Source organism: Nomascus leucogenys, chromosome 3 (assembly GCF_006542625.1).
Source record: "Nomascus leucogenys isolate Asia chromosome 3, Asia_NLE_v1, whole genome shotgun sequence".
NCBI lineage: Eukaryota > Metazoa > Chordata > Mammalia > Primates > Hylobatidae > Nomascus > Nomascus leucogenys.
The window spans coordinates 44,837,713-44,855,169 of NC_044383.1; the positions used below are offsets into that span (position 1 = coordinate 44,837,713).

At 38.3% G+C, this 17,457-nt stretch overlaps 1 pseudogene; it reads left to right on the plus strand.

Annotated features, from left to right (window-relative positions):
- Positions 1 to 318: 318 nt before the first annotated feature.
- LOC101179617 lies at positions 319 to 15,750 on the plus strand (annotated as a pseudogene).
- The last annotated feature ends 1,707 nt before the right edge of the window (positions 15,751 to 17,457 follow it).

Sequence of the window (17,457 nt, forward strand, 5' to 3'; positions counted from 1 at the left end):
AGAAGTGTCTGTTCATATCCTTCGCCCACTTTTTGATGGGGTTGTTTAAGGGATAATATCCAGAATCTACAAAGCTATTGTTTAAAATAATGGGTTGCAGCCTAGTTATTTTCATGAACTAAATGTCCCAGTTCAACTGACTATGAGGCAAATGTGAACAATTCCTTATCATACTAATGATTGAGCAGGTCAGGAGGGTTGTTTTATTTGTCGTTTCAAGTAAAGAATGTGTTAAAATTTAAAAAAATATTACTTAAAGTGAAATATTTCTCTATTACATCAATTCTTCAGGGCTGAGCTAACAGCGGCCACACCAATATGCAGACTTTTGGAATGTGGTGGGTGAAGGAGCCAGATGCTGAAACCAGAAAGATGAGTCTATCAGAACATATCTTCCCAAATGACTCAGCCTCCTCCAGTTTGGGCTGGTTGCATGGGTGTGAAGAGGTAAGTCTGCATCCTTATCTGGACAAGTGTGAATGTCACTAACACAGTTAATCTGATGCCAGCTAGAGGAGCCATTTGACCTAATTAGAAGAGCAGACAAAACACTTATCCAACACTCTGCCCAGCCCTGTGTCTTCAGCACCCCATGAGTTCTTCCTCAAGGTAGGCAAGATGAGATTTCAGAAAAGAATGTGGGCTCCCGTCACTGACATTTTAGGATTTGTAAATGTTATGTAGCCAGAAAAAAAGATCTCATTCAGCTTTCATTTTCAGAAATGTGAAGACACATTAAATGACTTGCCCCACATTGCCTAGCTAGATTGTGGCAAGGCCAGAACTGAGATTCAGATATTTTAATTCGCTGTTTAGCATTATGACTACATGGGAAAATATATACCACTTCAATGTCCTCCATCAAAGATGAAGCCTAACCTACTATCAGGAAGCAATTACATCAATCTCTGTGAACTGTCTTTTTAAAAAGTTATCTTCTGGATTTAAAATTCAGAATAATTCCCAATGATGTCATTATGAGTTTGGCAGATACCATCTACTCAATCTATTATTACTTTGTTGTAATATGTTCAGGTAAGATCAACTCCCGCATTAGATTAATATGCTTGTGAATACTGTAGAGACTTTTTTAGGAGAGAGTTTATGGCAATAAACTGATTGGTTCAATCCCCCACCCATTCCTTTTTATTTTATTCCTTTTATTTTTTAGCTTTCTGCAGCTGTGGCCTTGGGTACTGAGTATATTGCAGAGGAAATGTAATTAAGTTTGGCTCTCAAATTCCTGGGGAACTTTATAAGGTCATAACTGTCATTTTGGAAGCAGGCAAAGTCACATCCCAAGTCAGCTCACAAAGTGACATTTTGAGCAAATATTAAATAAGTGCAGTTCTTCCCCACTGCAGAATTTTACAACACGCTTACCACCTCAGCAATCCCCAGCCCAAGGAGGGCATCAGAAACATGATAAAAGAGATGGGAGGGGGCCGGGCGTGGTGGCTCACACCTGTAATCCCAGCACTTTGGGAGCCTGAGGCAGGTGGATCATGAGGTCAGGAGTTTAAGACCAGCCTGGCCAACATGGTGAAACCCCATCTCTACTAAAAATACAAAAATTAGCTGGGAGTGGTGGAAGTCGCCTGTAATCCCAGCTATTTGGGAGGCTGAGGCAGGAGAATCGCTTGAAACTGGAAGGCAGAGGTTGCAATGAGTTGAGATCGCGCCACTGCACTCCAGCCTGGGCAACAAGAGTGAAACTCCATGTCAGAAAAAAAAAAAAAAAAAAAAAAGAGAGAGAGATGGGAGTCCAAGTGTGCCAGAGTGTCTGCCCACTTCAAGGTGCTGATCTTGAGAGATTTCTCTTTAGAGGCTTCTATCCAGGAACTCTGTGACCTTAGAAAATTGATTTTTGTCATCTGAGTACATAAAGAAGTAGGATCTGAAGTATCTGGATTTCTTAAAATGAAGAAAAGTGATCTCCCTTAATGTACACTATCTATAAATTAAATATTAAAATACAGAAAAGCAACAGGTCAAGTAGAATAAACATTAAGAAAAGGCTTTCTAATAAAAAAGTGAATGCAAATCAACCTGTGGCCCTACGCATTCATATACCATGTGTAAAAACTGTAAAAACCAAAACAGCTAAAAACCAACCAAACCAATAAAACGGTACAAAATAAAAGCAATAACACAAGAATAAGAAAAAAAAAGGCTTGAAACTGTAAAAACAAAAACATTCCCTAACCCGAAGGAAAGAAGTGGGAGTAAAGAATACGTGTCAAAATCAGCCTCAGAAACTTCCACCTTTTATACACGGTACCCAGTAAAGCTCACCTCAAATTGGCTTAGTAAGTCCCTTTTACATTTCATTTGAACCATGAGGTGTAAAACAATAACATTTTCCTTCCTCTTTTAGATATGAGGTCAAACTATCAAGGATTAACTCTATTTGGACATGAGAAATTATTCCTCTCAAAAATTAATGAAATAGTAAAAAAAAAAATTTTAGAGCTTTTACAAATCTTGGTTCAAGTGAGAATTCAAGAGTCAGAATGTACTATTAATGTGACCCAATTTATGCCCACAGTTTGTGAGTATCCCCGGTAATACATATGCACTGAAACATACTTTTCCCCACATTTATTTGGCTTTAGAATATATAAAGATCAAAAGTCCAACAATTGTTTCTAAACGTTTTTAAGTTACATAATGTTTTGAGACGCTGACAAAAACAAGACTGTTTCCTCAGAAATATGTACATTTGCATATCCATGCTAAATTTCATAATTTTTCGTGGGATGCATGGTCCTCTTGCATTTCTTCTGTAGAGCCCTTGGGCTTTGATATGGTTTGGCTGTGTCCTCACCCAAATCTCATCTTGCATTTTAGCTCCCACAATTCCCACGTGTCGTTGGAGGAACCTGGTGGGAGGTAATTTAATCATGGAAGCAGGTCTTTCCCATGCTGTTCTCGTGATAGTGAATAAGTCTCATGAAATCTGATGGTTTTAAAAAACGGGTTTCCCTGCGCAAGCTCTCTTTTCTTGTCTGCCGCCATTGGAGACAGCCTTTCAGGCCTCCCAAGCCACGCGGAACTGTAAGTCCAATAAACCTCTTTCTTTTGGAAATTGCGCATTCCTGGGTATGTCTTTATCAGCAGTGTGAAAATGGACTAATATAGTAAATTGGCACCAGTAGAGTGAGGCGCTGCTGAAAAGATACCTGAAAATGTGAAAGCAATTTTGGAACCGGGTAACAGGCAAGGGTTGGAATAGTTTGGACGGCTCAGAAGACAGGAAAATGTGGAAAATTTTGGAACTTCCTAGAGACTTGTTGAATGGCTTTGACCAAAAGGCTAATAGTGATATGGACAATGAAATCTAGGCTGAGGTGGTCTCAGATGGAGGTGAAGAACTTGTTGGAAACTGGACTCTTGCTATGTTTTAGCAAAGAAACTGGCGGCAGAAGGTTTTCTGTTTGAGTTACAGGTTAGAGGGCTTTCAGGATAGTGCTGTTCTACCCCAGTGTTGAACTGAGTTACTGAGTTTTATTAAAACTATTCTTTCAGGTTTTGAAAACTACACCGTTTAGTGTGGGGCTGTGCCATGGAAGCAATCTGAAAGTCAGAGTCAATGCTTTTGTGAGAACCAGTCTATAATAATGACCAAAACTGTTGCACTGAGTCAAGCTTATGTCCCACTCCTTCTCTTAACATGAGTTATCTCATGAAATACCCTGAGGGCTTCAGGCAAATGGTCTTCAGAGTGTTTGGATTACTTGCCCTCCCAGTTTGTCAGACATGTGCATTTAGAATCTAATTGATATCTTAGCTACATCAATTGACATGTGATTGTTCTTCATATACTGTACTCCAGTGTTGAAATATTGCAATCCATTCCGTATCAAAGTAAGCAAACAACCTTATCTCTGACTCTAGGCATTAGCCTATGAATTGCTTAAACACCTACCATCTTACAGTTTTAAGGTTCTTTTTTCAAAGTCTAGCTAGTAGCGAATAATTTCCACCCTAGTCTTTGTATCCAGTAATTAACATAGGATGAGGAGTCAGACCGATAGCTTCACTCCTTTCTATATATGTGACTTTGGGCAACTTTTCTACATTTGCTGAGCCTGCATCCTCATTTGCAAAATGGTAACAGTATGGTACCTCCCTCTTAAGGTTGCTGTGAGAGTTAAGTGTGGCATGAATGCAGGACCTGGTGCAGAATAAGCATCCACCACGTCTCAGCAATTTTACTTCCTGCAGGTTATGATGGTTATGCTACTGGACAGTTGCTTCTCCACCATGGCCTCTTGCTGTCCACCTTGAAGTTTATAAGATAAACCAGAGTTTCTCCATCAACTCAGGAAACTACAAAACATATTATTGTAGTAGAGCAGCAATAATATTTCCCACAGACTGATTCAAGTGTGAATCCTGGCTACTTTCCTTTCTGAGCCAATGATCTTGGTCAGGCCACTTAACCTCTCCGAGCCTCAGTTAATCTAACATGAAAATAAGGTGCTGTGAGGATCAATGCAAAAATCTACCCCACATGGAACAAGCATATACCAGGGGCTTAAAGAATTGTAATGCCTTTCTCCTTTTCTTTTCCTTCTTAAAGGAATTTGTGGTATGAACACAGTTTTGGTAGCTTAAATTTTCTTTCTCTCACTTTCTTTCTTTCTTTGTTTTCTTTTCTTTCTTTCTTTTCTTTCTTTCTTTCGAGACAGTTTCATTGTGTCATCCAATCTGGAGTGCAATGGCACCATCATGGCTCACTGCAGCCTCAACCTCCTGGGCTCAAGGAATCCTCCCACCTCAGCCACCTAAGTATCTGGGACCACAGGCACATGCCACCATACCCAGCTAATTTTTGTATTTTCTGTAAAAACAGTTTTACCATGTTGCCCAGGCTGGCCTCAAACTCCTGAGCTCAAGCAATCCTCCTGCGCTAGCCTCCGAAAGTGTTGGGGTTATAGGTGTGAGCCACTGTGCCCAGCCTAAATTTTCCATGTTATTTCTAAACCAGAATTAATTAAATCACAGTGTGTTAGGGCTGAAGTCATAGATTTCAGAAATCATTTAATTCAATATCCTCATTTATTTTAAAATTATATAGTTAAAAATTATAAAATACATGTTTGTGGTAAAACTTCAAACACTATAAAATGCATACAATAATATGGACATAATACTTTTCTCCCTGAAACTAATTTCTATTAACAGTTTGATGTGAATTGTTCAAGAGATTGTTATATGCATAGATATACACCAAATATTATATACAGACATATATAACTTTATATAGATTATTAAATATGTGTCTATATTTACATATTTATATACAGTTCTGAAATACTGTCATCCAAAAGTCTTTTTCCTTTCAATATTTTAAATATGGCTTATTTAACTACTGCATAAAGCTACCTTATATGAATGTATCACTATATGATGATATATCAATCATAGCCCTTAGTTGGCTTGCAATGTTTAGCTATTAAAAGCAATACTGTAGCAAGTAATCCTTGTATGAAACTGTTTTTTTATAGACTAGATGTACAGAGGTAGAACACTAGGTGAAAGGTCATGCGTAGTCTACATTTTGACAGCTACTGCAAAATTGACCCTTAAAAGATTGAACCAATGTAACATAATAGGGCATGAACATGGCTGTTTCTCCTGCCTTCTTTCATCAATTCTTTTTAATTTTCACAAGTATTTTTAACTTTGCCAATATGATAGGATCAAAATGATATCTCATTATAGTTTGTTTGTATTTTTCTGAGTTACAATGAGACTGAAATTTTTTATGTATTTTGGCTATTTAATTTTTAGTTATGAATTGCTTTTTCAAATTGTTAACCTGTTTTCCATTTATTTTTAAATTTTTTAATGATTCGCTTGGGCTTTTTCTTTATTATGAATATTGATCTTCGGTTATAAATGTTACAGATATTTTTTTCCTTTTCCATTTTTTAAAAATTTACATGTTTTGCCTTTCTTTAGTTATTATTTCATCATAGAGAAGTGGTAAAGTGTTATAGAGTTAAGTCTTTGGGGGTTTTCAATTTTAGCTTCCACATTTTCTGTTTTTCTTAGGCAAGTCTTCTTTACCCTAAGGCTGTAAAATATATTCTTTATATTTTCTCAATATTTTAACTTCTTTTTTCATTTGAAATTCGAGACCATTTGAGATTTATTTTTCTGTATGGGTTGGCATTAAGTCTGAATTATTCTTTTTCTAACCAGTTATTTAATTTTACCCGTATTAGTCTTTTCTGATTCTACTGCTATGAATACTGCTTTACTACCTGATCTTACATTACAGAAATCTGAAGCCCCAGAGAGATTATGTGATTTTTCTAGAGGGATGCTTTACAACTGGGAGCAAGTCTGCCCTGCCAAGGAATATTTGGCAATGTCTGGAGAAACTTCTGGTTGTAATTACTAGGAGAGTGCTGCTGACATCTAGTGGTAGAAGCCAAGGATGTTGCTAAACATCCTAAAATACACAAGACAGGGCCCCCACAAGAAATTATCTGTCCTAAAATGTCAATCGTGCTGAGGTTGAGAAATCTTGGAATCATCACAATATATAAATACTGGTCTTAAAAAAGTTTACTTAATAAAGGTATTCAAATATGTTTTTTAAGGTATTTAAAATAATTAGCTTTTGGTATCTGTTGATAAATCTTCAAAAGTTGTTTGCATATAAGCTTGCCATTGTGTGTTAGTAGATATCCATTTTCCAGGTGAGAAAAAGATGGGAGCTTTTCTCATTGTCTCAGGAGCAATGTTACTTCATTTCTATGAGATGCTCCCTGTTCTTCATGACACGGAAATTTTTCATTCTCACCAACTCTAGAACAGTTATTGAATCCTCTAGATAGCAACTGCATATCATAATTGTGTGTTCTTTTCAAAGCATTGGTTTTAGTCATGCCAAGTGAAAACAAATTTTCAACCACGACTTTACCTTTCATATTAAAAAAAAATCAGACACAGAATCATCAGAAGCACCAAATTAATGGTAATGATTTCAGGTCCCACTCCAGACCCACGGAAGAAGAGATTCCAGGTTTGGGGCCCAGAACTTTGTATTTTCATCAGGTGAACCAAATGATTCTGAGGGTGAGCTGAGTTTGGGAGCCAGTGCTGTGCCACACTCACAGGCATGCTACCTGCAGGAAGAGAAGCTCTAATCCTCGTACTACAAATTCTCCCAGTTGGCTCCTTTCCCCAGAGAGGAATTTGGCCTCAGAAACTGAAAGATTCATGTCTGCGGTAGGATAGTGCATAAATTAAAAATAAAAATAAGAAAGTGAAAGAAGACTAGTTTTTTAGGGTTAAAGATTTTCCTATATTCACCGCATCAAAAATGTCGTAAAATGGTGACTCATACTAACCATGACGTCTTTGAGGTTTTAAAATGTGTAAGGAGAAACTACAGAGGTTGAAGACACAACCATGTCAGTTACTCGTTTCTGTAACAGCTAATGATAGTTTTTGTTGGTTCGGTTTTCTTTGATCCCAATGTGGGTTTAAATATTAATTAAGCATCGTAAAACCAGCTTGCATTTAACAAATATAGCAAAGCCTAGAGAATAGGATCACATGGATTTGGTCTGCAGAATTTCAGTTGGAAAATGCTGTGAATCACCACCTAATGCTGCACATGGATGCATTTTGCTTCACTTTTAATCCCAAAAATGTATATCATATTATCAAATTGCAAAACATCCGTGGCCACATATTCACTAACTTGCTAGAACTTTCAAGTAAAACTTCCTTTGCTATCTTATACAAGATAATTGAAGTTGTTTAAAACATTTGTTTAAAAGCAACTATGACTTCAACTACTTATCTGTGCAGATTCTATCATATCATATAGCCAAATAAAACAAAGCATTATGGTGTAAGTCTAGGCGGATATAACAAAGTTCTGTTATTTGTAAACCCATTTCTAATTTTGGGGATCACTGAATTAGTGTCACTCTTATCACTGTACTTCATGATACATGAAGGTCATAAATTTGAATTTTATATGATAAATGTATACTACTGCTACTCGTTTACTTTATATGTGTTGAAGTCTCTGCAACATTTTTTGTTTGAAAAGATTTTTTGCTTCGAAATACGTCCCTGGATAAGTTGGTTTCTATAATCCTTCTCTCCTCTGACATTATATCTAGATCCTTTTAAAAAATTAGAAAATGTCTACTTATATTTTCAGCCTTTGCGAATTTGAAGTAGGAAGTAGAGAAATGGCTGGGAATTATTTTAGTCCTGAAGCACTTAGAGGGGAGTCAGGCTTGTGCGGCTTCCAAATTTAGGGTTTAAGATCAGCCAGCAAGCAGCACAAAGCACCACAAACCTTTATGGAGGAAGAGGGGAACTATATGATAGGAGAATCACCCAGATACTGAAGTGGCAGGCATTGAGATTTCCCTGGCTGGTGTGGGGCAGAAGGGCAAGGTTGTGCAACTCTGCTGTTGTCCTGCTCTGATTTTTAAAGTGATCACATTACAGGACTATGTGGTGTTGAGGCTGACAAACCCCTGGCAGATCAGATGAGTAAAGTCAGGCCAAGAAAAGGGAAACAACTTGCCCAAATGTTTAAGATCAGCTTCAGCATGATGGAGGCTAAGGCAAGCAAGGGGCAGAAGGAAATGAAGAGATGAGAGAGAGCAAGTAGGGTAAGAAGAGGCCCTTTCAAGCACCTCATAGCATTCAGGAGACATCCCAGCCCTTTAAAAGAAGTAAATGGTTAAGTGTGTCTGTATTCAGAGATTGCCTCTCCTTACGCATTCTGGGTTTTGGATTGAGACCTTGGGAGTCTCAGCTCCATATCAGCATGTTGCCTACTTTGAACTATCACTAATGTTGACATATATCATTCCCAAAAGTGTTCCCCCAAAGGTTCCTGACCTAGAGAGTTATTTGATTGTCTGTGATGTCTGGCATATCTTTCCAACAAAGGAAATGGAGCCTATTCTTAATCACATTAATACAGACCAAACAAAATAAATCAAAACACACAACAAAAAAATCCAGAAACTTTATAGACAATTTAAAAAACAATGCCCTTAAAGATATAGAAGAAAATTGCTTCCCCCTCTCCCACCCCTTCAAACCTGTAATAATACCTAATGAAAGATGGAACAATCAGGGATCAGAAAAGACTCCAGCTGTCATTGGATTTCTTTAAAACTTTTTTCCCAGGGCCACTAGAGGGGCAGGCACAAAGATGTGCAGATTTGGTTTGGGGCCTGGGAATCCCAGACGAAGCCTAAAGCCACAGGGTCACCTAGCAGGGAGTCTCACTTAGAAGATAAAGTAGAGTTCCCCTTCCTGTGTCCAAGTGTTCTCATTGTTCAATTCCCACCTATGAGTGAGAACATGCAGTGTTTGGTTTTTTGTCCTTGTGATAGTTTGCTACCAACATGGCACATGTATACAATACATATGTAACAAACCTGCACGTTGTGTAGGTGTACCCTAGAACTTAAAGTATAATTTAAAAAATTCAATAAACAGTCCTTTGGAAAAAATAAAGTTTCTCACCTACAAAAAAAAAAATACAGTAGAGAAGAGTGGAGTTCAACAGACCTGGGTTCAAATTCCAGCTCTGCCTCTCACCAGCTATGGGCCCTTGGACACATTTCTGATTTTCAGATTGCTCACTCATAAATGACTAATAATAACAGCATCTTCCTCACAGCACTGTTGTAAAGCCTAAGTAAAATATAGGTGTGAGTTGCACAGCATAGCGCCTGGCGTACGGAAGCTACTTAAGATGTTGTTGCTATTTATTGTTATTATTAGGATGAATATCAATTTGTAGGCTTGAGATAGAAAAAATTAGAAGAGAAGCTGATTACTTAGAAATCTTCTATCTCATTTTTCAGTTAACATATTAATACAAAAGAAGCCTGCAACAGGCAATCTCAACAGTAGACCATGCTCTGTAGTAATTACAGTTTACTGGGCTGGGTTTAGCTCAAGCTGACCTAGTACTCAGCTACTGTGGATGCCATGGGCTTTGCCACATCAATACTTAGCAAGTGGGTAATTTGGATGTTCTCTATGTAGCAGTCTGTGTAGACAGCCAAAGCAGAAATGTACTTTAAGGCTATACAGATCGATTCTCTGTATTTATTAAATTATCAGATCTATTGTTGGCTATGTACCAAGAGAATTTTGAAATAGGCAGGCCTAAAAGACTTTCTACATTTTGCCATAATGAGGTTTGTCCATCCACAAAACCCATGTGACACCCCAAAACACTGATACTACTAGTGTTTTGTTTTTATTTTACTGTATTTTTTTATTTTTTTTTAGACAGGGTCTTGCTCTGTTGCACAGGCTGGAGCAGTGGTGTGATCACGGCTCACTGCAGCCTCAATCTCTCACATTCATGTGATCCTTCCACTTCAGCCTCCCAAGTAGCTAGGACTGCAGGTGCATGCAACCATGCCTGGCTAATTTTTGTGTTTTTTGCAGAGACAGGTTTTGCCATGTTGCTCCTTGAGCCCAGGAGCCTGGCCTCAAACTCCTGGTCTCGAGCGATCTGCCCGCCTTGGCCTTCCACAGTGCTGGGATTACAGGTGTGAACCACTGTGCCTGGTCCTAACAGTGTTTTTCATCTAACTGTTCTAGGAAAAAAAAATCTCATTTATTTTTTCCCCTTTAAGAAGTTACTCCATTCCATGTATCTCCTTCTTCCCTCTTTCTCCAGTAGGTTGTTAGGTCAAGAGGAAGGCAAACAGGCAAGCAGATTCTCTTGCTTAACACATGAATACAAAATAAAAGGTTTTCTTTCTTTCCCCAAAAAAAGTTTACCACTTATTTCCTTCTTTCATATTTACTCAAATTTGCAATTAATTCCCTTTAAAATTATTCTTATTTATAGATAAATTTTTATAACTCCCTGATGGGAAATTTGGCAATTTGTGTAAAAAATTTAAATACCCCTAACTCGTAAATTTATTTTTAGGAGCCATCTGTGGTGAACCAAAATATTTATAAGAAAATAGCGAAAAATTGGAAGTAGCATAAATAGTCATGGGAGTGAACTGGTTATAGAACTTATAATTCATGTTTACAACAAAATATTCAGTCATTACAAAAATACTATAGAAGTATATTATAGGTAGTGCAAAAGTGTTCATAATATGTTTTAACAGAGAAAATGAAGGCTGCTAAATAACACTTATTGAATACTTTTCCAATTATAAATGGACATGAACAGAAATGGGACCAGAGAGAAATCTATCAAAATATTAACCAAGTAGGTTTCTCTGGGTGAAAAGGAAATTATTATTTTTGTTAGTTTCTATTTTCTAAAATGGCTATAATAAACACATCTTATTTTTATAATTAGACAAAATACGGTAAGTTTTTTTTTAATTTAAGAAAGTATTTGCCAAGTCTAATTTCATCTAAGAGAACAATAGTTCAATTTAGGAGTGAAAAGAGCCATAGGCATGACCTACCTAAATGCAGAGTCCATTTGTTGAAGGAGGGCTGATTCTGGAATGGCTTTTCCTCAGGTCAGATGCTATATTATAAAGGAAAGCCAAAGTAGTGGAGGCAACAGGACATTGACCATGCAGAGCTTTCCCTATAATCAGCCATCACCTTAGCAACCAGCTTTGCTGCCTCAGGCCTAAATTCTTCTGTAGCTGCTTTAATTTATGGATACCATTTTCCCCGTCTGCCTAGTGGGAATTCATTAGGCAGTATCCCAATGTGTAGGTGTACATCACTGGGGCTATGGAAGGTTTTAGCTGATAGATGAACATGGTATTACATGACCTTTAATAACATGGTATGCCAATCAGTCTCTGTATTAGTTTCTTCTTGCTGCCGTAACAAATTTCCACAAACTCGGTGGCTTAAAAAGCACATAAATGTATTCTCTTACCTTCTGGAGGTCATAATTCTAAAATCAAGGTCTTGGTAGGGTTATATTCCTCTGGAGACCAGAGAAGAACCCACTTCCTTGCCTTTTTTACTTCTAGCTACTAGAGACTGCCTCCATTCCTTGGCCCCTAGCGCATCACTCCAACCTTGGCTCCATTGTAACATCTCCTTTTTCTGACCTTGGCCTACTTGCCTCTCTCCTATAAGGGCCCTTGTGATTACACTGGGCCTAACCAGATGACCCAGGATGAACTCCTTACTTCAAGATCCCAACTTAATCACATATGCAAAGTTCCTTTTGCCATATAAGGTAACATATTCACAGGCTCCTGAGATTAGAATATGGACATCATTGGGGGCCATTACTCATCCTATCTTATTACAGTCTCCCTATCAAGTTTCCTTCAGTCTTCTGAGCACATCAAGGAGGAAGTCTAGTTTTTGCTCATGGCATTGTTTCTAGCACTTGCTAATCTCCCTTTCAAACAAAGAGCATGCATTTAACAAAAAGAAGGCAGATATTAAACTCAGGTGTACTGGCTAGGCATGGCATCTATCTACTTTATTATCAGTCCTCTGCTTTTTATTATGTTATGGTTACCTTCAAGTTTTGGCAAATGATATTTTTTTTCTCATTTACACTATAGCTGCATGAAATTTCTTTTAAAAAGCGAAATAGTGAATCAATTTTGAGACTTTTAAACAAACAATATTATTGGTAGCATGCAGATTTTGCAAACATTGTGAATGAAGAATGTGAATGACTAACATTTGGGAAATATTGCCATAGGAGAATACTGCCCTATTAAGATTAGGGAAGAGTCATGTTGTTTGGGGATGACTATGCTCCCTCCCTTAGCTCGCATGAGGCCTCTCTTGAGGAATGTGATGCTATTTTCTTTCTGCTTGTTTTGACAGTTGATTCTTTACAGGGGTAGAGGGTGAGCCAGCAAGACAGGGAGAGGTACTATCCCTTTTATTCATGAAGAATGAAAATTGACAATGGCAAATCTCTGGAACATTATGTATTGGTCATTGGCTATATGCAAATCTCCTTCCAAGGTTTGCTGAGAGGTAAAGGCAAGTCCCTGCATTACAGGTGTCAGCCCCTTTCTGGTAGAGGACTACAAGTCAGGGCAGTTAAATGTAGAAAAGGGATGGGTTCATAGGAGAAGGAACAATACAGTGCTGTGGAGTTTAGACAGAGAGGTGATCCCTTTAGTTAGAAGCAGGGGATGGAATAGAGTGAGAAGAGGGAGGATCAGCAAACTCTTCATGGTGAAGGCAGTTTTTCTTCAGAAACTTTGCCAAGAATTTTCTCAAGAAGCATTTAGGGTGGGGGCCTCATTATCACCAACACTTTAGGTTTTTTTCCTGATGGTATTTTCAGTATTAGGAAGTTTTCCTGAGTACCAACTACTTGCCAGACACTATGCTTGGGACTCCATACATGCTACTATACTATTAATGCTAAAACTGCTAAAGCAATGAGGCTGGTTTTCTTACTTCCATTTTTCAGAAGTGCAAACTGAGTCTTACTTGCCTGAGATCATATAGCCTGTAAGTAGCAGACATTTTCTTCAAGTGCTGTCTGGTTGCAATGTTGATAAGCTTGCCCTGCAATAAACTGATTTCAGCAGCTTTAGTCTGAAGTGATTCTCCCAGTCTGGAACTAATTGAACTAATCGAACTAATCGAGCCCTGTGTCAATATGTCCTGCTTCAGCTAGAACTTACCCAGTCTCACTCAGCAGCTTTTTCCTAGGGCTTTATCCAGAGCTGTCCAGCAGACAGCGCTGATGGAAATACTGCATATGTGTGCAGTAACCACTAGTTACACATGGTATCAAGCACATAAAATGTGACTAAGACTGAGGACTAAATTTATTTGATTTGACTTGAATTAATTAGAATTTAAATTAATATAGCCACATGTGGCTAGTGGCTACTGTATTGGACAGAACAGTATATAGCTAGACTCATTCATATTAAAGTTAAAATCATCCAAGCAGTAACAGTGATCCAGGAGGCAGAGTGGACATGGCTCAGGCTGTACTGAGTCACATTAACTTTGCTCTAGAAGACAACTTTACAAGGAACTAAAAGGGACAGGATTAAAGATGACTGAATACTGGGCTCCAGAAATTTGTAACCGTCAGCTTAGCAGATCATATATTCTTCACTGGAGCTGAGAATTGAGAAGTCTGCTCTTCACAGTGATTTGGAACTTTCCAATCCCAGAGAAAAGTTGACCAAGGAACTGCCCAAGACTGAGTCCATATGGAAGAACTTCATCTTCTCTAGGAAGAAAGTGGCAAGGTTTCATAAAATAAATGAATGGATTCACAGAATCAGCAATAAAATTACTTTATTACATACAAAATGTTATAATGGTAGGAAATCCCCAAAAGCCAATACAGGCTACTCGGTCATCTTTGAATAAGTTAGATGTGGGAAAGTGGGAGAACTGCAGTTAATTCATCAGGCTTTTGTCTTTGGCAGTGCTGGTCATGAAGTTTTATATCCTACAGTAATATCCTGGCATAAACTGCTGTGGCTGTTTGAGGATAGGTAACATCCAGAGCACCATCAAACCTCGGAGACTGGATTCTTTAAGTGGCAAAAAGATAGCCAGCCTTAGCTGTGGGAGTGGTATACACATTGTCCTTGCAATAAAAGAAGAAGTCTTTACTTGGGGGCCATAATGTGTATAGCCAGCTGGGCTCTGGGACAACTAATCATGGTTTCTCTATGAATTTGTCAAACAAGTCATTGAAGTTGCCTATGGGTCTCACCATTCTTTGGCGCTAATATCTGATGGAGAGGTATTTGCCTGGGGTTATAGTAACTCTAGGCATGTAAGATATGGATCAACAGTTAATCAGCTCAAAGAGTCACTGGATGCTTACGGAATAAAGAGGCTGTGAACACAGCATGTGGACAGGTGTGCTCCATGGTGGTGGCAGACACTGGGGAGGCTACTTGCGCCTACAGACATACATTACTATTAACAGATGAAGGCCAAGTATATGCTTGGGGTGCCAATTATGGGCAGTTGGGCACTGGCAATGAAAGCAACCATTCCTATCCTACCTTTGTCATTGTGGAAAAGGACAGGATTATAGAGATTGCAGTCTGTTACTCTTCCCACACATCTGCTGCCAAGACCCAGGGTGGGCATGTGTACATGTGGGGCCAGGGCCAGTTGATGATCCTCCCTCACCTCACCCACGTGCACTGATGACACATTTGCCTGCTTTGCTGCTCATGCCATCCATGGCGCCTCCTCTCTGTGGAAGCTGATGACCACCCTTGCAGTGGCTGAGTTACTGAAGAGAGAATTTGACAACCTGGACACTGCAGTCTTGAAATTTGTGGTCAGTGGAAAGTACATTTATGCACATAAAGTCCTTCTCAAAATTTGATGTATGTGAGCATGTTCATTCATTGTTGGAAGGTAATGAGGATGTTATTGTAGAAATGAGTGAATTTTCGTACTCTGTTTACTGGGCCTTCCTGGAATACCTGTACACAAACAGCATCAGTCTTTCTCCTGAGGAGGCAGTAGGACTGCAAGATTTGGCTACATTTTATAAAGAAAATCATTTGAAAAAAGCTCTGCCAACAATCAAGCAAGGCATCTGTGAGCAGAGTGCAGTCCCTCTGCTCTCAGCTGTCGTGAAGTATGACGCCTGGGATTTGGAAGAATTCTGCTTCAGGGTTTGCATAAACCATCTGACTACAGTAACAAATTTCAGGCTTTGCATAAATGGACGATGATCTCCTGAAGAACTTTATCAGAAAAGAAAGCAGAGTTAAAGCCTTTAAAAATGGATCCCATCTTCAGAAAAGGAGTTTCTGAACCTTTGTGTTTCTCCTGCAAAAGCCAGAGATAATCATTTCTCTTGAATTGATACTATGTTTGAAGAGTTACATTTGGCTGAGTACTTGTATCTGTCAAAAGAAGGATGATTGTAATTTTCATCTGCCTAAATCCAGAGTTTATGTAGAAAGCATTGAATACTCTGATAAGATGTGACTAAGTCCAAGGAAAAAAAAATGAAATATCTTATTTACCATTTCCTCTTTTGAGTCACTTAAGTTGGATACCTTTTGTACCCTGGTATCAGTATATGCTATTCTGGCCCAAACATTCCGTTATTCAGCTGGCTGATACTACATAGACAGCCTGATAAGGAGTGCTGTTCCTACCACATTGTCAGTACCCAGCATGGTGCCTTGCATATAATAGGCACTCAATTTATTATAAATCTTCAGTATGCCCGGATAATAGCTTTAGTTGTAGAGTACTCGATGAAGGAATAACTTGCACAAAATAAATCTAAAATACTCTGTAATTACTGAAGTTCTTATTCTTCTGGTACAGGATTCTGAGAAATAGTGGCTAATTAAGAGCATTAATTACAATTCACCAAAAGGCCTTGGCTGTTAAATTGCCCAAGATCCAAGGGCTAATTTTGATTTGTTATTTACTCTGAGTCATTAATTTCTCACATGGGATTATTGAGTATGAATTATTATTTTTGAATGAAATCCCTGTATTGATCTGCCTCACATAATGACATAAGATCCTTTACATTTATCTGTGTTGAGGGACTTGCCTCTGTAAGTGAAAATGACTATGTATTTTTCTTGTAGTTGGCTTTCATGTCACTATAAAATAGGTCTCTTAATCTGGCACTAGTATAATTATAAAGTACTATCTGAAAAGGAACTAATACTTACATTTCATGGCAGCATTAATAAGAATGAGATAAATGTATACTATTTATTTATTTATTTAGAGAGTCTTGCTCTGTCACCCAGGCTGGAGTGCAGCAGTGCAATCTTGGCTTACTGCAGCCTTTGCCTCCCAGGTTCAAGCAATTCTCCTGCCGTAGCTTCATGAGTATCTGGGATTACAGGCATGCACCACCATGCCTGGCTAATTTTTTGTATTTTTAGTAAAGGTGGGGTTTCACCATGTTGGCCAGGGTGGTCTTGAACTCCTGACCTCAAATGATCCACCCGCCTTGGCCTCCTAAAGTGCTGGAATTACAGGCATGAGAATTTATACATTTTAGATGAAAACAAGTCACTCAATTGCAAAAGAGAAACTGGAATGGAACATAGTGTCAGATTCTTCTAATATATATCCACAATATAATATTATGTAAATGAAGCTCCTTTGGAATTAGGAATCTTGTTCTGATGCTAAACTATTTGATAATAAGGTGCTTATTTGCAGATAACAGAAAAAAATCATCTAATCAAATTATTTTGTTTTATGGTGGAAGACAATAAGGCCCAGGAAATGTGACTTGCTCAAGGTAAAACAAAATAAACCCCCAAAAATCAAATGAGCTAAACAGATGTAGATCCTTGCTTTTAGAAATTAAGATTCCTGACTCCCAATCACAAGTTTTCCCATTCTGGAAAGGGAAGAAAACACTTGGAGTAAGCTGAGAAATATGGTTACCAGCCTGTGGTGAGATGGTGGATGATCTCCAAAGATCACTCATGAAGGACGTGGTTACCACTAAAGCCCGGCCACATGTGAATCACAGCT